The sequence below is a fragment of the Scyliorhinus torazame genome, chromosome 8 (genome assembly GCF_047496885.1).
Source record: "Scyliorhinus torazame isolate Kashiwa2021f chromosome 8, sScyTor2.1, whole genome shotgun sequence".
In the NCBI taxonomy this organism is placed as follows: domain Eukaryota; kingdom Metazoa; phylum Chordata; class Chondrichthyes; order Carcharhiniformes; family Scyliorhinidae; genus Scyliorhinus; species Scyliorhinus torazame.
Genome location: NC_092714.1, coordinates 248,999,636 through 249,025,146, shown reverse-complemented (window position 1 = coordinate 249,025,146; position 25,511 = coordinate 248,999,636).

Here is a 25,511-nt window from a genome sequence, read left to right as displayed (position 1 = left end):
GGGAAGAGACATAGGCGGGGGATGGGGAATGGGAGTGGGGCGGCAGAGGGAGCTGCGCCACAAGGGGAGGGACAACTATAGTGAACACGGGGCTTACTGTTCTTGTTCCCGCGCCAGAAAGATGATGGCGGGAAGATAGGCGCAAGGTAGATGGGAGTTCCCCACACGGGGGGGTCAAGGAGAGAGCGGGAGAAGTCGGGGTCAGTTGAAGTCAGCTGACTTTCGGAAGCAATATGGGGGGAGCAATCATGCTAGATGGGGATCTAGCGGGGGGGGTGGGGGGGTAGGGGGGGGAGGATAACTAGGTTGCTGCTAGTTATGGCTACTTATGAGAGGGTGATGGCTAGTCGACACGGGAAGGGGGAAGGTAGCCCCCCAGTTCGGCTGATCACGTGGAACGTGAGAGGCCTAAATGGGCCGATTAAAAGGGCCCGAGTGTTCGCGCACTTGAAAGGACTGAGGGCAGACGTGGCTATGCTTCAGGAGACGCACCTGAAGGTGGCGGACCAAGTTAGGTTAAGGAAAGGATGGGTGGGACAGGTGTTCCACTCAGGGCTGGATGCAAAGAACAGAGGGGTGGCCATACTGGTGGGGAAACGGGTGTCATTCGAAGCTAGGAACATTGTAGCAGACAGCAGTGGCAGATATGTGATGGTGAGTGGCAGACTGGAGGGAATGGAGGTCGTGTTGGTTAACGTATATGCCCCGAATTGGGATGATGCGGGATTTATGAAGCGGATGCTGGGACGTATCCCGGACCTGGAGGTAGGAAACCTGATAATGGGGGGGGACTTCAACACCGTGTTGAACCCAGGGTTAGATAGATCTAGATCTAGGACCGGAAGAAGGCCGGCAGCGGCCAAGGGGCTTAGGGGGTTTATGGACCAAATGGGGGGAGTGGATCCGTGGCGATTTGTTAGGCCGAAGGCCAAAGAGTTCTCCTTCTTCTCCCATGTTCACAAGGTGTATTCCCGGATAGATTTCTTTGTTTTGGGAAGGTCACTGATCTCGAGGGTGGAAGGAACTGAGTATTCAGCCATAGCTGTTTCAGATCATGCCCCACACTGGGTGGACCTGGAACTAGGAGAGGGAGCAGCGTTCACTCTGGCGACTGGATGTGGGATTACTGGCGGATGAGGGAGTCTGCGGAAGGGTGCGGGGATGTGTCGAACGATACCTGGAGGCCAATGACGACGGGGAGGTCCGAGTGGGAGTAGTATGGGAAGCACTAAAGGCGGTGGTCAGAGGAGAGCTGATCTCCATCAGGGCCCACAAGGGGAAAATAGAGGCCAAGGAAAGGGAAAGACTACTGGGGGAGATTTTGAGGGTAGATAAAGAATACGCGGAGGCCCCGGAGGAAGGACTATACAGGGAGAGGCGACGACTCCAGACGGAGTTCGACCTGTTGACCACAAGGAGGGCGGAGGCACAGTGGAGGAAGGCACAGGGGATGAGATACGAATATGGGGAAAAGGCGAGCCGCCTGTTGGCCCATCAGCTGCGAAAGAGGACGGCGGCGAGGGAGATAGGGGGAATTAGGGATGAAAAGGGAGCTACGGTGCAGAGAGCAGGGAAGATAAACGAGGTGTTTAAGACCTTTTACGAGAGACTTTATAGGTCCCAACCCCCGGAGGGAAAAGAGGAGATGCGGCAGTTTTTGGACCAATTAAGGTTCCTGAGGGTGGAGGAGCAGGAGGTGGAAGGCCTGGGGGCGCCGATTGGGGTGGACGAGGTTACCAAGGGGCTGGGGAACATGCAGGCAGGGAAGGCCCCGGGACCAGATGGGTTCCCCGTGGAATTTTATAGAAAATATGTGGACTTGTTGGCCCCGCTGCTGGTAAGGACCTTTAACGAGGCCAGAGAAGGGGGGACCCTACCCCCGACAATGTCGGAGGCGACGATATCGCTAATCTTGAAGCGGAATAAAGATCCGCTGCAGTGCGGGTCCTATAGGCCTATCTCACTGCTAAATGTGGACGCCAAGTTGCTAGCAAAGGTGCTGGCAACGAGGATAGAGGGTTGTGTCCCGGGGGTGGTGCACGAAGACCAGACAGGGTTCGTAAAGGGGAGACAACTAAATGTCAACGTGCGACGGCTATTAGGGGTGATAATGATGCCCCCAGTAGAGGGGGAGGCAGAGATAGTGGCGGCAATGGATGCAGAGAAGGCATTTGATAGGGTGGAGTGGGAGTATCCATGGGAGGTGCTGAGGAGGTTCGGGTTCGGGGACGGGTTTGTCAGCTGGGTTAAACTCCTCTATGGGGCCCCAACGGCAAGTGTGGTCACAGGTCGGCAAAGGTCAGAGTATTTTCGACTATACAGGGGAACAAGACAGGGATGCCCGTTGTCCCCATTACTGTTCACGTTAGCAATTGAACCACTGGCCATAGCGCTGAGAGACTCCAGAAAATGGAGAGGGGTGATTAGAGGGGGAGAGGAACACCGAGTGTCACTCTACGCGGATGACCTACTGTTGTATGTGACGGACCCAGTGGGGGGGATGACAGAGGTCATGCAGATATTGAGGGAGTTTGGAGATTTCTCGGGATATAGGCTTAACATGGGAAAGAGTGAGCTTTTTGTGATACACCCTGGGGACCAGAGTAGAGGGATAGATGGCCTACCGCTAAGGAGAGTGGAAAGAAACTTCCGATACCTGGGGATTCAGATAGCCAGGAGCTGGGGAACCTTACACAGACTTAATCTGACATGACTGGTGGAACAAATGGAAGAGGATTTCAAAAGGTGGGACATGCAGCCGCTGTCACTGGCGGGCAGAGTGCAGGCAATTAAGATGATGGTCCTCCCGAGGTTCCTATTTGTGTTCCAATGTCTCCCTATACTGATCACTAAGGCCTTTTAAAAAAAAAATAGATAGGAGCATCACGAGCTTCGTGTGGGCAGGGAAGGTCCCGAGGGTAAGGAGGGGGTTCCTACAACATAGTAGAGACAGAGGGGGACTGGCGTTGCCGAATTTGGGTGAGTACTACTGGGCCGCCAATGTGGCGATGATTCGTAAATGGATGTTAGAGGGAGAGGGAGCGGCGTGGAAAAGATTGGAGATGAAGTCCTGTAAAGGGACGAGTTTAAAAGCGCTGGTGACGGCGCCACTACCGCTCTCACCAAAAAATTTTACCACAAACCCAGTGGTGGCGGCAACATTAAGTATCTGGGGGCAATGGAGGCGACAGAGGGGTGTGCTGAGAGCCTCGGTGTGGTCCCCGATCAGGAACAACCATAGGTTTGCCCCAGGGAGGCTGGATGGAGGATTCCAGAGCTGACACCGGGTAGGAATCAGGAGAGTGGGAGATTGATTTATAGACGGGACGTTTGCGAGCTTGGGAGCGCTTGAGGAAAAGTATAAGCTGCCCCGGGGAAATTTCTTTAAATATATGCAGGTGAGAGCGTTTACGAAACAACTGGTGAGGGAATTTCCGCTGCTCCCGACACAAGGGATCCAGGACAGGGTGCTTTCGGGGATGTGGGTCGGGGAGGGCAAAGTGTCAGAGATATACCGGGAGATGAGAGAAGAGGGGGAGGAGTTGGTGGGCGAACTGAAGGGAAAATGGGAAGAAGAGCTCGGGGAGGAGATTGAGGAGGGTTTGTGGGCTGAAGCCCTAAGTAGGGTAAATTCCTCTTCCTCGTGTGCCAGGCTTAGCCTGATCCAATTTAAGGTGCTGCATAGAGCACATATAACGGGAGCAAGGTTGAGCAGGTTCTTCGGAGTGGAGGACAAGTGTGGGAGGTGCGGGGGAAGCCCGGCGAACCACACACACATATGTTTTGGTTGTGTCCGGCACTGGAGGGGTATTGGAGGGGGGTGACGGGAGTGATTTCGAAGGTGGCGAAGGTCCGGGTCAAACCAGGCTGGGGGTTAGCTTTATTTGGAGTTGCGGATGAGCCGGGAGTGCAGGAGGCGAAAGAGGCCGATGTCGTGGCCTTTGTGTCCCTAGTAGCCCGGCGTAGGATTTTACTCATGTGGAAGGATGCAAAACCCCCCGGGCTGGAGGCCTGGATAAACGATATGGCGGGGTTCATAAAACTGGAGCAGATGAAGTTTGCGCTGAAAGGATCGGCTCAAGGGTTCACCAGGCAGTGGCAACCGTTCCACGACTACCTAGCGGAACGTTAGAGGGAAGATAGATGACCAGCAGCAGCAACCCAGGGGGAGGGGGGCGGGGGGGGGGGGGGTAAATTGTTTGGGTTTGTGGAGGGGGAGAGGGGGCGGGGGGGGGGGAGTATTACTTTGTGTTATTTGGTTAGTTTACCATGTTAGTTACACAATATTATATTGCAGTTATTATGTTACTTGTATTTTTATTTCTTTGATTTGTAAGGGAAAAAATTGTGTTTGAAAACTTTAATAAAATATATTTATAAAAAAAAAAAATGAGCAAAACACGAAAAAAAAAAGGAAGGGCTGCTGCTACCGAAGGGTCTAAACTTAAAACTGTGAGCTTTACATGCTCTCGCTCATCCAGGCCGTACATGGTCACCTGATGCTTAACTGTGGCAAAGAAATGGCGGGGGTCTGAGGTGGGGAGGAACGGTGTGTTCTTATCGCACGCGTCCCGTAATTGGGTCAATGGGGTGGAGTATAGAAATTCCGCATCGTCCGATGTGGCTGTGCGGTGGGTGGTGACTGGGTTCATTGGAGCGTGAACTATCTGCTCTGTCGGGGGTTGGGGTGCTTTTCTCTTTTTTGGCTTTCCCTGCGCACATGTTCCCTGAACATATCTCTGCGCTGTTTCATTCAACTCTTCCCAATCAGGGCCGTTTTCCTGATCTAACCTTTTTCCAAAGGTTTCCTGAAAACCTTTTTGAACAGAAAGCAGTGATTGCAGCTCTGCAATCTGCTTCCGGCACTTTGCGTGATCTAACGTGCTTTGTCTTTGTTCTGTGGTGGCAGCATGGAGTGCTCTTAATGCTGCCTTTAGATCGCTACACTGTCTCTGTAACGCTTCTACCTGTTTTTCCGTTTCCTCTCGTACCAGGACTACACGTTGCGTGTCCTGATAGGCCTTTTCGTATTGAGACTGGAAGCTGCTTAGGTGCGCTAGACAAGAACAAACAAACAAAGAACAAAGAAATGTACAGCACAAGAACAGGCCCTTCGGCCCTCCAAGCCCGTGCCGACCATGCTGCCCGACTAAACTACAATCTTCTACACTTCCTGGGTCTGTATCCCTCTATTCCCATCCTATTCATGTATTTGTCAAGATGCCCCTTAAATGTCACTATCGTCCCTGCTTCCACGACCTCCTCCGGTAGCGAGTTCCAGGCACCCACTACCCTCTGCGTAAAAAACTTGCCTCGTACATCTACTCTAAACCTTGCCCCTCTCACCTTGAACCTATGCCCCCTAGTAATTGACCCCTCTACCCTGGGGAAAAGCCTCTGACTATCCACTCTGTCTATGCCCCTCATAATTTTGTATACCTCTATCAGGTCTCCCCTCAACCTCCTTCGTTCCAGTGAGAACAAACCGAGTTTATTCAACCGCTCCCCATAGCTAATGTCCTCCATACCAGGCAACATTCTGGTAAATCTCTTCTGCACCCTCTCTAAAGCCTCCACATCCTTCTGGTAGTATGGCGACCAGAATTGAACACTATACTCCAAGTGTGGCCTAACTAAGGTTCTATACAGCTGCAACATGACTTGCCAATTCTTATACTCAATGCCCCGGCCAATGAAGGCAAGCATGCCGTATGCCTTCTTGACTACCTTCTCCACCTGTGTTGCCCCTTTCAATGACCTGTGTACCTGTACTCCTAGATCTCTTTGACTTTCAATACTCTTGAGGGTTCTACCATTCACTGTATATTCCCTGCCTGCATTAGACCTTCCAAAATGCATTACCTCACATTTGTCCGGATTAAACTCCATCTGCCATCTCTCTGCCCAAGTCTCCAAACAATCTAAATCCTGCTGTATCCTCCGACAGTCCTCATCGCTATCCGCAATTCCACCAACCTTTGTGTCGTCTGCAAACTTACTAATCAGACCAGTTACATTTTCCTCCAAATCATTTATATATACTACAAAGAGCAAAGGTCCCAGCACTGATCCCTGTGGAACACCACTGGTCACAGCCCTCCAATGAGAAAAGCATCCTTCCATTGCTACTCTCTGCCTTCTATGGCCGAGCCAGTTCTGTATCCACCTTGCCAGCTCACCCCTGATCCCGTGTGACTTCACCTTTTGTACTAGTCTACCATGAAGGACCTTGTCAAAGGCCTTACTGAAGTCCATATAGACAACATCTACTGCCCTACCTGCATCAATCATCTTAGTGACCTCCTCGAAAAACTCTATCAAGTTAGTGAGACACGACCTCCCCTTCACAAAACCGTGCTGCCTCTCACTAATACGTCCATTTGCTTCCAAATGGGAGTAGATCCTATCTCGAAGAATTCTCTCCAGTAGTTTCCCTACCACTGAAGTAAGGCTCACCGGCCTGTAGTTCCCGGGATTATCCTTGCTACCCTTCTTAAACAGAGGAACAACATTGGCTATTCTCCAGTCCTCCGGGACATCCCCTGAAGACAGCGAGGATCCAAAGATTTCTGTCAAGGCCTCAGCAATTTCCTCTCCAGCCTCCTTCAGTATTCTGGGGTAGATCCCATCAGGCCCTGGGGCCTTATCTACCTTAATATTTTTTAAGACACCCAACACCTCGTCTTTTTGGATCTCAATGTGACCCAGGCTATCTACACACCCTTCTCCAGACTCAACATCTACCAATTTCTTCTCTTTGGTGAATACTGATGCAAAGTATTCATTTAGTACCTCGCCCATTTCCTCTGGCTCCACACATAAATTCCCTTGCCTATCCTTCAGTGGGCCAACCCTTTCCCTGGCTACCCTCTTGCTTTTTATGTACGTGTAAAAAGCCTTGGGATTTTCCTTAACCCTATTTGCCAATGACTTTTCGTGACCCCTTCTAGCCCTCCTGAATCCTTGCTTAAGTTCCTTCCTACTTTCCTTATATTCCACGCAGGCTTCGTCTGTTCCCAGCCTTTTAGCCCTGACAAATGCCTCTTTTTTCTTTTTGACGAGGCCTACAATATCTCTCGTCATCCATGGTTCTCGAAAATTGCCGTATTTATCCTTCTTCCTCACAGGAACATGCCGGTCCTGAATTCCTTTCAACTGCCACTTGAAAGCCTCCCACATGTCAGATGTTGATTTGCCCTCAAACATCCGCCCCCAATCTATGTTCTTCAGTTCCCGCCTAATATTGTTATAATTAGCCTTCCCCCAATTTAGCACATTCATCCTAGGACCACTCTTATCCTTAGACTGGTGTGCCCTTTTGGCATCCTCCACCTCTCCATCTTTTGCTGCCAACTTCCTTCTCAATTCCAAATTCTCCTTTTCTACCTCGCTTACATCGACCTTACTCATTCGATGTATGCCCTCAACTTCTTTCCGGAGCGTCCTAACGACCTCCTCTGTGCCTCGCAATTGTGCCAAGCAGGACACGATTGCCATCGGCTTGCGAGCTTTCCCTAAGCTCTTTTTGTGGATCTCGCTCAGGTTCTCCCACCAAGTACGTCCTATACTCCCGGGGCCTGATTCCTCGTTGTCACAGAATTCATTCCAAAGGGGCCATCCTTTCCCTTTGAGATATTTCCTGATCTCTTCCTCCCAAATGGGACATTGACCCACTCTACTGCTGCTGGTCGCTGCGACCGCAAATTCCTCTGGGTTCATTAGGCGCTTCATTGCCTGCATTGCCATCTTTCCTATCCGAATGCTGCTCTTCAAATTTTGGGACGGGGTTTTAATCCGAATGATGCTCTTTAAATTTGGGACAGAGGTTTTAATCCGAATGCTGCTCTTCAAATTGGGGACAGAGGTTTTAATCCAAATGCAGCTCTTCAAATTTGGGACAGGGGTATTAAGGCGGTGCTGTAAATACGGGTACGGCTTTCGCTACTTTCCGAAATACAAACGTCCGACAGTTTTGTCGCAACAAAAAATCTATCAGTTTTACCTTATCACCCTGTTAGTTACGCATGCATACACACACTTCCGAATTTATGAGTATTGATCAGAACTACTTGAACACTTGTGGTTTTCTGTTTCCAATTAGATCTCTAATTCAAATTCTTGGGTTCTCCCGGAGTGGTTTTCCACTTCTAGATCGGGTCCCGTCAGGGTGTCGCCAAATAATGTTGCTAACTTTGCCTTAGTTTCATTGCTCTGTTTTATCATCTTTGCTCTTGAGTCGCCAGGTATCTTTATGATACCGCCACGTGGTTCAAGTCCGAGTAATGATCAATAATCCAATACACCGATTAGTAAGATTTAAATCAAAGCACATTTATTATACACAGTAATCGCTACTCATGTACAAATTCTACGTCTAAGCTACTTCTACAACTAACAGGCCTATACTTAACTTGGAACTGGCCCACCAGGTCAGGGAAACAAATGGCCTTTCGTTCGGGTTCTGAGCCTGCGGGATTCAAAGTTGGTACAGATTGATAGCTAGGAGCACCTATCTCGTAGCGAGCGTTGAAGTAAGACTTACAGGTTCGGTTGGCTGCTGAAGAGTGACGAGAGCTGGAAGAATTGGAAGCGAGCCGAAGAAGAAGAGCTGGAAGAGAGCGCCCTGAACTTGGGGTTCAATTCCTATAGTCCCCAGGGGCTTCCCGCCTTTCGGGGCGGACCCTGTACCTGGTCCTAAGTGATTGGACTTTGTCCCAATCACTTGGTTCGATTTTCTCCAATGCTGGAGCGGTTCCCTGATCGATGGGCGGTCTTGAGGTGGTCGTTCACCTTCTTTTGTGTAGGCTTCTGCTGGCGCCGAAGAGTCTGGTTTTGCTTTGTGTGTCTAAATGTTGCTTATTGTTCCCGGGGATTGCTCATTAGTATGCAGATGGCTGGTGTTTTGTTATGCTGATGGTTGCTGGTAACGATTTTGTCTGGCCTTTCCAGAGGTAAATACACAGCCAACCTGCAGCTGCTCGTTTTTGTCCTGTTGGCTGATTTTCCCATCAGCCTTTGCCGTTCGCCATTTTGAATCGGGAGTTGGCCATTTTAAGTGGCTACAACCTTTAAGTAAGTTGACAAAAATTCTTAACTGTATTGAGGGCTGCGCCTACTAAAAATGAACTGGCCTGGAATATTTGTGCTTATGCAGTGAAATTTCATGATATGTGGAAAATTTATAGGATTTTCAAAGCAATCCTATCAAAATTAAGATTAATGCCTACACCTGCAGAAAACCTGAATACAAAGCAGGCAAATGTATGCACCAGACTCAGGGATAAAAAACATCAAAATAAACATTGCTAAAAGAATTCAAGACATAGGACTAGAAAAATAGAATTGTGCAGTCAACATGTATCACACGTCTAGAGAAAATGAATTTGTTTGTTAAGAGTGCAGTTACTGCAGTGTATTATATCTAAAAACAGTTAAGTAACAAAGAGAAACATTTTTTTCAACTGAAGGAAATACAATGGGCGTGATCTTCGAGCCACATCCCGCCAGAATTGGAGTGGGACACGGCCGGTAGATCCCGAGAGAGGTCTCCCTGGAATTCCTGATGGCCCTTGCACCTCGCGAAATCTAACAAGATCTCACCAGACTTTGCGATCTGGATCCCGCCTATCCAGTCTCGCACGGTGAAGTGAGTTTGAGAACCCACTTAGCCAGATCGAACGACCACCCCGCATCTATCGGCCTCGCCGAGGAGATCCTGGCCGAGCGCCGATTAGATCTGTTCCCCATAAACGGGGTCCAGACGTACTGGCACTTGGGAGTGGGGGGGGTCACCCAGGCGATTAGAGGGCGCCGGATGGTTGGCCGCCAGGTAGAGTGGCAGCCTGTCACTGCTGGTGCCACTTGGGAAACTTGGCACTGCTAGCCTGTCACCGTGGCAGTGCCACCTGGGTCAGGCACAGCCAGGATGCCCAGGTGGCACTGACAGGCTGGCATGGGCACTACCAGGGTGCCAGGCTGACGGTGCCAAGCTGGCATTTTGCCCATGCTGGGTATTGGATCTGGGGGTGCCCTGGCCAGGTGAGGTGGGTTGCGGGGGCCCCAAGGATCTCCTCAGAGGTGAGTTGATGAGTTGGGGAGTTCCAGGTGTTGCATCGGGGGGGGCGGGGGGGCGGTAAAGAGATCGGGTGCTTTTTAAAAATGACATCTCGATCTCTTCCTGCATGGAGGAGTGCTGCTAATCAGACCTCCCAGTGCAGGAAATGATGCTCAGTGCGACCTCGAGGCCGGACAGGGGGGGTGGTTCCCCACCGGGGCCCAAAATAGCAACAGAGTGCCGATAGATAGCGGTAGCACCGGGAACGACCCCACTAATCCTGCCCAAAACGGACTTTCGTTTTGGTAAGATTGCGCCCAATGTGGTCTCAAAAAGGTCCATAACTTTATATTAGCATCCTTATTTTGAGTTATATATAATACAGAGGGCTCTCACAATAACACTTTCTGACATATCTGAATCAATGCATATTTCCTGTGATTTCAATAATGGGCGGGGACCTCATGCTTCTCAGCTGCGGGAGGCAGACGGGATTTTATGCTTCCGCCATTGTCAATGGGATTTCCCATCAAAGCCACCTCACGCGGCCGGGAAACCCACGGCTGGGTGTGTGCTGCCAGCAGGTCCGTGGAATCCCGTCTCCAGCGAACGGCCGAAGAATTCCGGCCAATACCGCCCTCGCGATAATCTTTCCTCTTCTCTTGTCATCAACAAACATTAAGTGGCAATTTATTGCCTGCTCTGGCATTGAAAAAGGGCCTGCGTCAATGGGAAAGGGTCTGGATAAAATATTGACACATTGATGAAGCTTAATGTTATACTTGGAAGGACAGAGAGTTAAAAGTAATGTTTATTTATCTTTGAAGATTCAGGGCAATGGTTTTAATTAAGTTGCACTGGCCTTTCATTGTAATTCATCCAAAATCTGTCAGACCGGTGCAAACATTTGAGGAAGTATGTCCAGCGCAAATTCGGTTTCCACAATTTTGCAAGTTTAAAAAAAATCACATTCGAAGCTGATTCGACCTCAAAACTAGCCATGCCCCCAGATTGAACGAATCATCATGGTGAGTTTCTGTTAAATGCATCTATTTGTGACCTTCAAGAAGGTCCTTAAAATTAAGCTGCATTGCTTGTCGGCACAAATACACTAACAGAAACATTTTAAAGCACTTTTTTCAACTTGCCAATAATCTGACGGCTGTATACCAATATAACTAGTAAGTAGTTATGTATGGGGTTTAAAGTCATTTTCAACTATTCAAAATTGGGTTACGCACAAGGCAGAGGTCTGGAAACCCTCGTAGGTGAGATTTTAACTCATTCAAAACCCATTTACTTACACAGAGTTAAAATAGGGCCTGATTTTAAATAGCCAAAAATGATTTAAAAATATCCAGAGCCAAGCTGGCACGCTCAAATTCATCAATAAATATTTTTAGTGTATTTTAAAAAAATGTACATTCAATGCTCCTCGATTGTGTTGGCTCACAGAAGATTTTGATAGGAATTTTGATCTGAGTGGCAAAAGAATGGCTTTCATCTCACATACAACCTTTTCTGGGCTTGTCAGCTGAGATTTCCATTGATCCCTTGTCTGATCCAATGCCCTCTCCATGGGATTTGTGGTACCTGTGAGCCGGACAAGCAGCAGGCAGGCTCTTCAACCAATGAGATTGAAAAGTCCTCACTAAAACACAGACTGCAAACTAGGAAGTGGAATAAAGGAAATATAAATTATATTTAAAGCATTGTACAGGTAGCAAAATAAAGATTGGGGCATACACATGGACCTAAGCACCCAAAACATTCTGTAACATTTCTTCTCAAGGGAAAGCCAGACAAATTGATTTTTCAGGCCAAAGGGGGTTGTTCAGCAATTATTATTCCTTCATACACCACTAAAATCTGACTTACGTCTGACTTTGCAAGTCCTGACATTTTTATTCATCTTTGGTATGTGGCTAGTCCCCCTAAGTTCACACCATTACAGTAAGTCCTGTGCAGATTCCATCAGCGAGGACTGTATTGGTATAAAATGTGGAGGAGCTGAGGGAAACTTCTGGATTTCCATGTTTAACTGTGCGTATGTGGATGTCAGATGTTGCTGTCAGTTTTGCTCGATAATACTGACCACCTCATCGTTATTGGTATGGCAACGTCCAGGCCATTCTATTTATCCATATGAGTTTGAGTGAAAAATGGCACAATTTGGAAAGCCTTTTCTGTTCAGATGGCTGATAGCACCTGTAGCTGATACTTCTAGCTACAATATATTAGTTATATATATATATACATAGTTAAATCAGCAAAGTGGTTTAACCTTCAGTCTTGTATTTTAGCCAAGCTATGTTCCATTACAAAGTACACCAGACCAGTGTTGCTTAAACCTTCTCCAGTGCTTTTTAATTTACTTTAATGGGTTGAGTCAGGCATTTTACATTCTGACCTCTAATAATCTCCGATTACAGCCAGCTATGGGAGAAGCCAAATCTGACAACACATCGCAAGACTGCAAATTAAAGAGCGAGATGCAAATTTGGGTGTGAATGGCACTCTTTAGGGCCTATGATTCTGGAGTGACAAGTTATGATGATTGAATGTGCTGTGGTTATGGAGATTAAAGCGCACCAGGTAATGATTGGGAGAGTAATTTAAAATAGATCAGTAGGCTCAACTAAATCCATAAACTGCAAGAGCAAAACCTGAACCCTAAGGTTAGATTACTGTCGTTATGCATTTCAGAGTGCCTTGCAAAGTAAAATTTAATAGTGCTTTTATTAACTTTTTGATCTTTCATTTGCCAGCAAGACGTGTCAGACCAATCATTTCTGCCAAAACAGGCTGTCTAGTGAATTCATGTTAACATTTACACAGGAGAGTTGACTGTAATGTTGTTCCAGGCAGCAGCTATCAAGTAGACAACAATGGTCCTGAATAGAATATGTGCAATTGCAGGAAGATGTGCATGGCCTGCTACTGCTGCAGTTGGGATCACAGCGTTGCATCGTGCTTTAATTTTAAGAATAAATCTTTTTCTGCTTTCAGCGGTGATGCAATTTTTTCCCAAAGACCAACGACAAAATGACAGTTGCAACCTCCCTTACAGAGTGCATTTGACATGGTCAGATTCTCCGAGGGATGATGGGTGGAGAAAAGAATCGTTTAGCGAGAGATACTTCTCAACAGTTCTCACTCACACTTCCTGGTGCACCACACAACTATAAAAGATGAAAATAAACCCAAATTGCTATGTATAGGCACAGATACTTCCCTCCCCCACCACCCAAATTGGCAGTGAATAAATACACAGTGAAAATGGATACAGAAATGTGACAAAAGTAAATAAATCTTCAAAATACAAGTGTCTATGAAAGGAGTTGCATGCGCTTGTATTAAGAGAAAATAAACAGCAATCAGAGAGTTATAGAGAAGGGCAGAGGTCAAATGGAGTTTGTACTTAAATACCAGTGACTCAGCCTAGTCTGCTGGGTGTCAAGAAACTTGACATGCAAGTCTCAGAGCTCCTTTAATCTTGAGGACTAGGAACCAAACCCCATCAGTAACTGAAAGATAGACAATATACTTGAGGTAAAGTGCCTATGGAAGGCTTCTTGAAGTAATGGATCCCAAGGGAATGCCAGAGACAGCTACAAATTACATAGAATTCTCTTCCGTTTCTATTGAGCACTGGATGAGAGAAAGCCTTGCTTCAATGAATATTAATTGGCACAATTAGGCTCCATCTGGTTAACAATTGTTTACTTTTCCTGAATAACACCTAAAGAGACTGTAAACAGCATTGGCTGCATTCTAGTTCACCACGCCAAAGTCATTTGCGGTTCAGTACCGCCGCTCTCATCATTCCTACATTGGGGGCACGTGCATTGAGCAGTACAAAGTGCTAGGTCTGCAGTTCATGTCACAGAGCACATTATCAGTCTCACTCATATGTTCACTGCTCTCCATTTCAAAAAGTCTTTCAGTCAGCATTTTATAGTGGCTCCCAAATGTAAAATGTAATAACCAGCTGTACTGGTTCACGCTTGCATTACACATTGTAATAACTCGCCAAGGTTATGCTTCATACAAAACGCTTATTCGTTTGAAAAATGCAAAGAACCACTGCCATGGTGTACAGTGCTTGTGTCCCAGCCCGGGGGCCATCGGGAACACCTGTCCGGGTCTCGGCTGCGGGGCCCCGCAAGGCTGCGTACTTAACCCCCTACTATACTCCTTATCCACACACGACTGTGTGGCAAAATTCAGCTCCAACTCCAACTACACGTTTGCTGTTGACACAAGCGTAGTGGGTCGGATCTCAAACAACGATAAGTCAGAGTACAGGAGGGAGATAGAGAACGCAGTGGCCTGGTGCGACAACAATAATCTCTACCTCAATGTCCCTCAAACTAAGGAGTTGGTCACCAACTTCAGGAAGCGAATTGTCGTATTCACCCCTGTCTGCAACAATGGTGCTGAGGTGGAGATGGTTGACTGCTTCAAATTTCTTTAAAAAAAAAAAAATTTTATTCAGGCATTTTCATAAAATAAAACTGAAGCAGAAGCAAAATTATACAATATTATAACTAATCAACACCCAGTCACCCCCCGCTGCTTCCCACTGATGACCCCCTCCTCCCTTCCTTCCCCATTTTAACCCCCTCCCTCTCCCCTTTTGCTGACTCCTCAATCCTCCTTAAAGAAGTCAATGAACAGCTTCCACCTCCGAGCGAACCCATCAACTGACCTTCTCAGGACGAACTTGACCTTCTCCAGCCTCAAGAATTCTGCCACGTTGCTCACCAACACCCCTGCTTTCGGCAGCTCTGAGACCCTCCATCTAAGTAAGAACCGCCTCTGGGCTATCAGCGAGGCAAAGGCAATAACGTCCTCCTCTCCCTCCCCCTGGACTCCCGGAACGTCTGACACCCCAAATATCACTACCTTTGGACCCGGGGCTACCTTTACCCCCAACACCTCGCACATTACGTCCACAAACCCTTGCCACAACACCTTTAGCTTCGAACATGCTCAAAACGTGTGGACGTGATTCGTGGGCATCACCGCGCACCACCCACACTTATCCTCCAACCCCTCAAAAAACCTAGCCACCATATGTACCGTGTGAAGTACTCGAAAATGAATAAGGCCTTGCACACGACGAGCATGCATTCACCCTCCGCAGGGCCTCCACCCACATCCCGGCCTCCACCTTCCCACCAAGCGTCTCTCCCCACTTCCACTTTATATCCCCCACGGGAGCCCCTCCCAATCCATCAGCTCCTTGTTGACCTCAGACACCTTCCCCTCCCCTATTTCCTCCTTTGACCGCACCATGTCTTGCAACCCCAAGGGTGGCAATCTGGGAAAGGATGGCACCTCTCTCTTCACAAAATACTGAACCTGCAGGCACCTGAAGACAGCTTCAAATTTCTAGATGTACACAACACCAACAATCTGTCCTGGTCCACCCACATCGATGCTATGACCAAGAAAGCACAACACCACCTATACCCCCTCAGGAAATTAAGGGAATTCGACATGTCCACATTGACTCTTACCAATTTTTACAAATACACCACAGAAAGCATCCTATCCGGCTGCTGCACAGCCTAGTATTGGCTCAGCCCCAGACCGTAAGAAACTACAGAGAGTCGTGAACACAGCCCAGTCAATCACGCGAACCCGCCTCCCATTCATTGGTTCTGTTTACACCTCCCTCTGCCTTGGGAAACCGGGCAGCAAAATCAAAGACCCCTCCCACCCAGGTTATTCTCTCTTCCAACCTACCCAATCGGGTAGAAGATACAATAGTCTGAGAACATGTACTAACCAATTCAAAAGCAGCTTCCCTGCCGTTACCAGACTCCTGAATGATCCTCTTATGGACTGAACTGGCTCTCTACGCATCTTCTCTACTGTTGTTAGAACTATACTCCGTATGCTTCACCCGATGTCTATGTATTTACATTGTGTTGTGTTTTTATCATATGTCCTACATTTCTTCATGCATGGAACGATCTGTCTGGACTGTACGCAGAACTATACATTACACTATATCTCGCAACGCGTGACAATAAACCTAAATCTAAGGCTGTATGAAGCCCCACGTCCCAACTGGAAGGCACCATTGTCCGGTGTACCCTGTAAATCCTGAGCCCCTTTCTCTGAGTACCCCAGGGATGGAGCTATCTCGCTTGTCTTTTTCAGGTCTAGACTAGACTCTGCCAGTAACTTATCTTGAGTCGTGACATTGTTTGTGTTGCACACCAATCTATCACGTAGCATTTTGGTCAAGGCCAAATTCCTGTTTTCTGCCAGTTTCCGTAACCTATTGAGGAATTCAGTGTTGGGTTTCCCCCGGGGGTCTTCCCTGCTGTATTGAAATGGTACGATGGAGGGCTTTGGGTCATACTGGTTTTTCACTAGGCCTAGCTTATCAAAATGTTTTTGAGTCAGGGGCATCTGGGAAAGTCAGGCTTTTTATTATTCTAAATGTTAGGGTCCCACATTTTGTCAACTGAATTACCTTCTGCCTTTCGTCCCCCACAATGTTGTTAGCAGGGAAGGAATGGCACATGCGCTCTGCATATTGCTCCTAATCTTCTCCGTTAATATCATACAGTTTGAGTTTACTGAAAGGGGGCATTTTGTTTGTTGCTTACTGGAGAGCTGTTTGTTTTACTCTGAGGACTGTTCGGGAATCTCGATTTTACTTGATTTTTCTGTGCAACTGGCGCATGTTTTGCACTGCCTGAGCTGGCCTGTCACTGGCCCGCAGCAGGATCTTCTGATCCCACCAATGTCATTGGGGGGTTTCTGTTGAATGCACTGCTCGCCACTGGGAAACCCGCGGCCATCAAAGAAGAAGTGTGCAAACCTAGGCCAAATCCAACAGAACAGCACAAAGTATTCTTGCATCTAGCCTGGGGCTTAATGAGGCTGCAGCACGAGCTAGCTGAAGGGACAGCAGCACACAGATCGCAGTGGACTGTACAACTAAAGGGTTTAAATGGTTCCTGATTCTGTGACCCTCTGCACCCATTCACAACTTTTCTTCCAGTGCCCAGCATCACAGGGGCTGCATTTACAAACAATAACTGGGTTCTCTTATAATCATTGTGCTATCCTAATTTGCTGCATCAATTGGGTTCCATGAATCAAAGAAAGGCTGGGAACAGCAGCAGCTCAGTGACAACATCAACCACGCACAACTTGCATTTGGGGGGTGAGTTATAGAAAAAGGCTGATTGTGTAATTAACCTAATAGACATGCTCAAATTAAATCTAATTTGCCCATTTAATGCAAAAGCTTTTTTTAGTATAACAATTATCCGCACCGTTACATAAAGCTAGAATTTTTGAGTCCTGGGTCAATGTCCACTTATTAATAAGCTTTATGGGCAAATATAAAACCCGGCCGAATTCACATAGGGCAATTATGTGTAATTAGCATAATTTCACAGATTATCATCCTCATAAAACATAAATATGTTCTCCTCATTTGAAGAACAGTCACGTCACATTTTTACTCCACAACAGGTTTAAAATGACACGAGGTGTCACGAATGTACTTTGCACGATTGCATAAGTGAGGAAGTGGAACAAAAATGAGGAGACTAGTTGTGGAAATCCTGCAAAAAGCAGATGAGGGAAGTACCAATGAATGCAAGAGCGAGTGTCCTGAATAATTCTACAATCATTCTGTTATTAATCATTGAGCAATGCTGATTCATTTCTTTATTCATCATGGTAATTACCTCTTGTGAAGTGATGGATGTGTTTTCTTTTCCGTTACCTTTACTGTGTGAGTATTTGCTCTTACTTTACTGCTTCTCTTCTATTGATATTACTTTTGCAAATTTGCCTTCTTTTTGCATCATGGTAAAAATATCTATTTTTAAGATATTAGCATATGCAGCTGTCGGAATTAAAAATTAAATGTTCCCTTCCTGATCTATTTCCCCTCTGTATGTGACTGCATTACACAGGTACAGGAACACAGCCACTGGCAGCCTTCTGAACCTCACCAAGAAGCTGTCCTTCATATTTGAGGATAGACTGAGTATCGGTACCAGAGTCACTCAGGTCTTGACCTCATTACAACATTGATTTAAACATGGACAAAAGAGCTGAACACCAGAGGTGAGGTGAGAGTGACTGTCCTTGACCTCAAGGCAGCATTTGATCAAGTATGGTATCAAGAGGCCTGAGTAAAGCTGGAGTCAATAGGAACCTGGGGATAACCCTGCGCTGGTTGGAGTCATACCCAGTACGAAAGGAGATGGTTGTGGTGGTTGGCGGTCAATCACCTCAGTTCCAGAACATCACTGCAGGTGTTCCTCAGGGTATTGTCCTAGGCCCAACCATCTTCAGCTGCTTCCTTCCAGCATAAGGTCAGAAGTGGGGATGTTCCCTGATGATTGCACATTGCATAATGTTCAGCACCATCTCCAACTCCAGAGACACTGAAGCAGCAGTCCACGCCCAAATGCAGCAAGACTTGGACAATATCCAGGGATGGGTTGACAACTGCCAAATAACATGCACACCATACAGGTGCCAGGCAATGACCATCTCCAAGAAGAAAGAATATCACCTTCACCCCTTTACATTCAATAGCATTATCATCGTGAAACCCCACAATCAACATCCTGATGGTTAGCATTGACCAGAAACTAACCTGGACTAGCCATATAAATACTGTGGCTACAAGAGCAGATCAGAGGCTAGGATTCTTGGAGAGAGTAACTCACCTCCTGACCCCCCCCAAAGTCTGTCCACTATCTAAAAGGCACAAGTCAGGAATGTGATGGAATACTCTCCACTCGTCTGGATGAGTGCAGCTCCAACAATACTCAAGGAACTTGACACCACTACTGGAGGGAGGTTTTTAGGGTAATTTCCATGGTGGTGCACGTGAAACTGGACCCGAGTCCCCGGGAGGCCATATTCGGGGTGTCGGACCAGCCAGGGTTGGAAACGGGCGCGGAGGCAGATATCGTAGCCTTTGCCTCGTTGATCGCCTGAAGGCAGATCCTGATGGGTTGGAGGGCAGCCTCTCCACCCAGTGCCCTGGCGTGGCGGGGGTCCTGTTGGAATACTTGACCCTTGCGAAGGTTAAGTTTGAACTGAGGGGAAGCTCGAAGGGGTTCTACAAGCCATGGGTATTATTCATTATGCACTTTCAAGAACTGGATAACATCGAACATTAGTTGGGGGTGGGTGGGGGGGGGAGGGGGGCTGTGTGTATTAAGGGTGACTATGGGTAATCCCTGATTCCTTTTTGTCATTTGTTCATGTGAACATACGTGCTGATGTTTGGGGGTTAGTGGGAGGCTGGGATCGTTGTTATTGATATGAGGATTGACATATTTGTTGCTGATTATTGTTTATTGTTGTTGGGTGTAAATTCGGGAGAAAATGTGAAAAAGGAGAATAAAAATATTTTTTAAAAAAAAAGAAGCTTGACACCATTCAGGACAAAGTAACCCGCTTGATTGGTACCCTGTCCACAACCATTCACTCCCTCCACCACCGATGAACAGTGGCAGCAGTGTGCACCATTTACAAGATGCACTGCAGGAACTCACCAAGTCTCCTTAGGCAGCACCTTCCAAACCCATGACCACAATCATGTCGAAGGACAACTGCAGCAGATACATAGGAACCCGACCGCCTGGAAGTTCCCCTCAAAGTCACTCACGATCCTGACTTGGAAATATATCGTTGTTCCTGCACTGTCACTTGGTCAAAAGCCTGGAACCCTCTCCCTAACAGCACTGTGGATGTACACATACCTCAGGGACTGCAGCAGTTCAGGAAGACAACCACCATCTCAAGGGCAATTAGGGATGGGCAATAAATTTTGGCCCAGCCAGTGATGCCCACATACCAGAAGTGAATATAAAATGATTTCAAGGGAGAGTGCAAGGAAGGTGTCCTTGCTGATGCTTGTTGGAGTTTGCTGTACAAAGGTTGACTGCTGTGTTTCCTGCATTACAACAGTGAACCACACTGCAAAAGAACTTCATTGGCTGTGAAGTGCTTTGGCATGTCCTGAGATTGTGAAAGATGCTATATTCATGCAAATCTTTTCTTTAGACCTCAGGCTTTACAGACCAGTACAGGTGACCCAGACCTTCATACAACAGGATTGTAGTTCAAGAATTCACCCAAGAGTGTTGGCACACCTCACACTAAAACTTGCCACCCTTTCGCTTCACTGATGAAAAACTGTGCAAGGCGTGTCGATCTTTGAGTGCTATAGTTCCACGTATACACTCCCATTGTGTGAAGCTCCATGCCAAGAGGACTAATTTGTAAAATCTTTGTAGATACTGCGTGAGTTTTTTTTTAAAGAATTGGGTTCGTAAATCTGAGACCAAATTCCTAGATTAAAGCAACAAATCGTAAGATTTGATTTGCTGAGGTTTGTGTAGCCAATTAATCAAAATCCAAAGAATGCAACAATAATCTTTAATTCAAAATGAGCTGAAACATGGGAGTGCCAGATATCTGTAGGAATGCAGATTCACAGCTAGGTTACATGTTCGAAGATCCACAAAAGCTGGAAATAATGGGCGTGATCTTCCCAAAAGGGAACAAAGTGTCCCCTAGCAGGCGCGTTTAGCCGCGTGTCTCCCGTCACTCGCAGTGTCGAGAAACACGAGGCTATTGAATGCTACTCGTGTTGAGTAAGGGGCCTGACCAGGGAACGCACGGCCGAGGCCGCACATCGACCCGTTTTTTTACAACAGGGAGCTCCGCTCACCGCAACTGCCCGTTGTAACAAGAGGTTGGGACGCCATTTTTAAATGGTGTCCCGATCTCCGGGTCCCACAAATAAAATCACCGACCTCCCCTCCTGGCCAGAACACAACATGGGAGGGTTCCCTGCCCCCCCCCCCCCCCCCCCCACAACACCCATTTGTGGGGACCAGTGCTGAATGGCACTCGCCCGAGGTCCCCAAGGTGAAGGAATTGAATCCCAAAGCCTCAGGTACCTTGGAAATCCCGCTCATTGTGGGCAGGATTCTCCTTGCAACGTCTTGCGAGATTGCGTTGAATCTTGCGAGGCGTGGCAAGCCGGGTGGATCCCGGGAGCAGTGTCTCTTGGCTTTCACCGGCCGCGCTGCACTGCAGCGAAATGCTTCTCCGGCTCAGCATGGCCGGAGTATCGCGCCCATACAGTGATACGTCTGTACTGAGAGGGTGCAGCATTTCCGGAGGTACTGTCTTTTGGATGGAAGATAAACAGTGACCCCATCTGTCCTTTTAGACTAATTTAATAAGATCCTCTGGCAATATTTTGAAGATGAGCAGGGGAGACCTGGCCAATATTCAGCCCTCATTGAACATCACAAAAAAACTCTTGTCATTTGAAAAGGAAATCATTCTATGGGCAGTGCTAGGAAGGCTTGTATTTATTGGCCACCTCTGGTGGCCCTTAATGAGCTTTTTTGAATCAATGCAGTACATGTGGTGAAAGTGCTCTAACAGTGCTCTGGGTCAGAAGACTGTGGATTTAAGTCGCACCTCAGGGACTTGAGTACAAAATCTCGGGCAACATTCCAGCACAGTGCTGAAGGAGTGCTGCAGGGTTTGGGTCATTTGAAACATTAGCTGCTCTCTTAGGTAGATGTAAAATATTTCATTGCACGCTTTTGAAGAAAAACAGGGGAATTATCACCAGTGACCTGGCCAATATTTATCCCTCGGCCAACTTAACAAAGTGAGACTGCCGGTGGTGTTATGTAGGGGGAAGAGGTGCACCAGATGGCTCGTGCTAGGGTACTGCTCTTTTAGTCCTTTTCACTTAGTTTCAGGGGGATTTTCATTTAAAACCCCACATATTTACTGGGATAAAGCACCTACATAGGTGAAATGCCTAGAAAACAAAGAGGCAAAAAGCCTGAAAGTAGAATTTCATTGACTGAGTGGGAGGCCTCTCGGGGCTCGTTGGTGAAAAATATGGCGGAGGCAGCCTCTGGGACTCTGGTCACTGCACTCACGGTCAAGGTGCCCACTAGCTCCTTGACGGCAGAATTTGAGAAGCAATGGCGAGTTGTGTTGGGGGACCTCTGCAAATCGATGGACGAGGCCCTGGCTCCCATTTGGTTGGCATTGGAGAGGACCAACGAAACAGTAAAGGTACACAGTGGCACGATACAAGGCATGGAGGTGGCCCTTTTGCGGCAGGGTTATTAGATTGCCTCTCTGGAAATGGAGATGTCTCTAATGGCCGATGCGAAGAAGGTCAAAGTGAATGATTTGGAGTATTGTTCCAGGAGGTAAAATATCCGAATTGTGTGGATGCCAGAGGGAATGGAAGGCTCAACCAGTATTTTGTGGCGATGTTTGGGATTCGTGTCCCCTCCTGAGCTGGACTGAGCCCACCAGACACTACGACTGAAGAGTGACAAACCACCGCGAGCAGTAATCGTGAAGTTTCTCAGCTTCCACGAAAAAGAACGGGTCCTGAGATGGGCAAGGGAGAACCGTAATTACAAATAGGAAGGCTACACCATCAGGTTTTACCAGGATGTAGGAGTGGAGCTAGCAAAGAAATGGGCGATGTTCCACAAGGCCTGAGCCGTCCTGTATAAAAGCGGAGTCCGGTTTGGAGTGGTGTACCTGGCATGGCTAAGAGTGACTTTTGAGGGAAAGGACTATTTTTTTGATGTGCTGGGAATGGTGGATTCCTTTGTAAAGAAACATGGGCTGGGCGCAGGGTGATTGAGAGTTTTGGATATTAGGGGTGGGCATGTTGATATGTGGAATTGTTGGGATTGAATATTTTGCTTGTTAGGCTTGGGTAGGGATTCAGTTTTATGTGGGTTTTTGTTCTATTTGTTCGAACTGTTGTAAAAATATATAGCTCCCTGTTGGAGTACAATATTTTAAGGGTTTTGTATACTTTGTGTCCTTTATCTGCAAGCAGTTTCCTTCACTCTGGGCGGGAGCTGCCCTACTAGCCGAAGAGTTAGCTAATGGGAGCAGTGCTGAGTAGTTTACTGCAGCTCATTATGTTGGTTCTGTTTTAAATAATGAGCTTAGTGTATTTGTTCTCTTTCGGGTTAGGTTGATTATAAGTAGGCTTTAGTGGTTTATCTTCGCCTCACTATTTTATGTTTGCGTATTTGGGTGTAGTAGTGTCTGAGGGCAGAAATGAGGGAGACAGGGGAATTGGGGGACAGAGGTAGTTTGCTGATGGTGACTGCAGATTTCTCTTTGTTTAATTTGGTTAGCGGGTTTGGTGGCCATTTTGGGTGGGCCTCATTGCTGTACTTTCTGTGTAACTATTGGATGTGACTCCAGATCGAGGAGGCGAGGTGGAAGGCCCCCAATTTGGCCACCTGGAATGTGGCCCAGTGAAAAGGCTGAGGGTATTTGCTCACCTTAAAACTTTAAATGCTGAAGCGGTCTTCCTGCAAGAGACTCATTTTTGGATCAGAGATCAGGGACCAGACAAGGTTGTGGAAGGGGTGGGTGGGTCAAGTTTTTAATTCAGGTTTGATGGGATGACCGGTGCAGCTATTTTAATCAATAAAAGTGTTCAGTTTTCTGCGGCATAGATCTTGGTTGACCCCAATGGTAGACATGTTATTGTCCGTGGATCCTTGGCGAGCACCTCGGTGGTTCTGGCCAATATCTATGATCCAAACTAGGACGATACGGATTTTATTAACAAGCTGCTGGCCTCCATCTCTGATTTGGATTCGCAACAGCTTATTTTGCGGGTGGGGGGGGGGGGACTCCAGGATGGATCAGTCCAGGCCCAAATCTCTGACTCCATCATTAGTGGCCGGTGCACTGTTGGTTTTCATGGAGCAGATCGGGGGCTGGAGTGGGGGGGGGGGGGGGGCTGGAGGGGGGGGGGGTGGAAGGGGGGGGGGCAGGCAGATCTGTGGCCTATTTTGGACATTGGTGATAAAGACTTTCCCTTTTTTTCCCATGAGCACCAAGTATACTCGCACTTCGACTTTTTTGTGGTGGATAGGTCTCTCCTCCCTTGATCATACTCAACGGTTGTGACTTCCGATCATGCCCCACACTTCGTTGATTTGCCACTAGAGTCAGGTCCCTCCCTGAGTCCGACATGGGGACTGGATACGGCATTATTAGCGGACAAGAGATGTTGTGAACGCATGCCATTGGGGAATATATTAAATTTAATTTAAGTGAATCTATCTTACTTTCTACATTGTGGGAAGCCTTTAAGGTGGTTATCGGGGTGGGGGGTGAGTATAATTTCCTACAAAGCGCACATGGAAAAGTCAGCGAGGGCGGAGCGGCAGAGGCTGGTGGATTCCATCTTTGAGGTTGACTGTCAGTACTCATTTGCCTCAACCCCGGAATTGTTGGCAAGTGGGAAAAAGCTGCGGACACAATTTGAATTATTATCAATGGATAGGGTGGTGGGCCAGCTGCAAGATTCGAGTGGTGTATCTTATGAACATGGGGAGAAGGCCGGTCGCCTCTTAGCTCATCAGCTGAGGTGGCAGATGGCTTACCGGAGATTGAGCAGGTAAGGGATTTGAGTGGCAGCCTGGTTTCCACCATGCCTCAGGACAATGCAGCTTTTGAAACATTTCATCGGGTTCTCTATAGATTGGAGCCCCCATCGGAGTGTTCGACCATGAGAGATTTTTGGAAGGGTTATCCATTCCAGTGGTGGAGAGAGAGAGGCGGGAAGAGTTGGAATCCTCGTTAGGCCCAGAGGAAATTAGGAGATGCATTGGGTTGATGCGGTCAGGTAAAGTTCCTGGCCCTGATGGCTTCCCCATTGAGTTTTATAAGAAGTTTGCAGAGCAATTGGTACCTCTAATTTTGGATATGTTTAATGTCTCCTTGTCCCAGAGTTCATTGCCCTTTACACTTGCGCAGGCCTCTATTTCCCTGATCCTTAAGAAAGACATGGACCTTACAGAGTGTGGGTCGTACCGACCTATTTCACTTTTAAACGTGCACGCTAAGTTACTTGCAAAACTGTTGGCACTGCGGTTGGAGCCCTGTCTCCCAGAGGACATCTCAGAAGACCAGACAAGCTTCCTCAAGTGTCAGCAATTGTCGGCCTATATAAGTTGTCTATTAAATGTTGTTCCCTCCCCCTGTTCGGTGCCCAAACTGGAGATGATGTTTCTCTAGATGCTGAAAAGGCATCTGATAGGGTGGAATGGGGTTAGCTCATTAAGATTCTTGGGAGCTTTGGATTTGGACAATGGTTTATCTCTTAGATTTATTTTGTGTTTGCATGAATGCTTTAAATTCGAGCTAATCTCCGCTGAATAAGGGCACGAGGCAGGGATGCCCATTGTCTCCACTCCAATTTGCTCTGGCAATAGAACCGTTTGCCATAGTGCTGAGATCTTCCAGTAAGTGTAGAGAATAAATCAGGGAGGGTTGGAGCATAGGGTGTCCTTGTACACTGCTTCTTTACATTACAGACCCAGTATCCATGATGGATGAGATAATGAAGATGCTTGGGAGC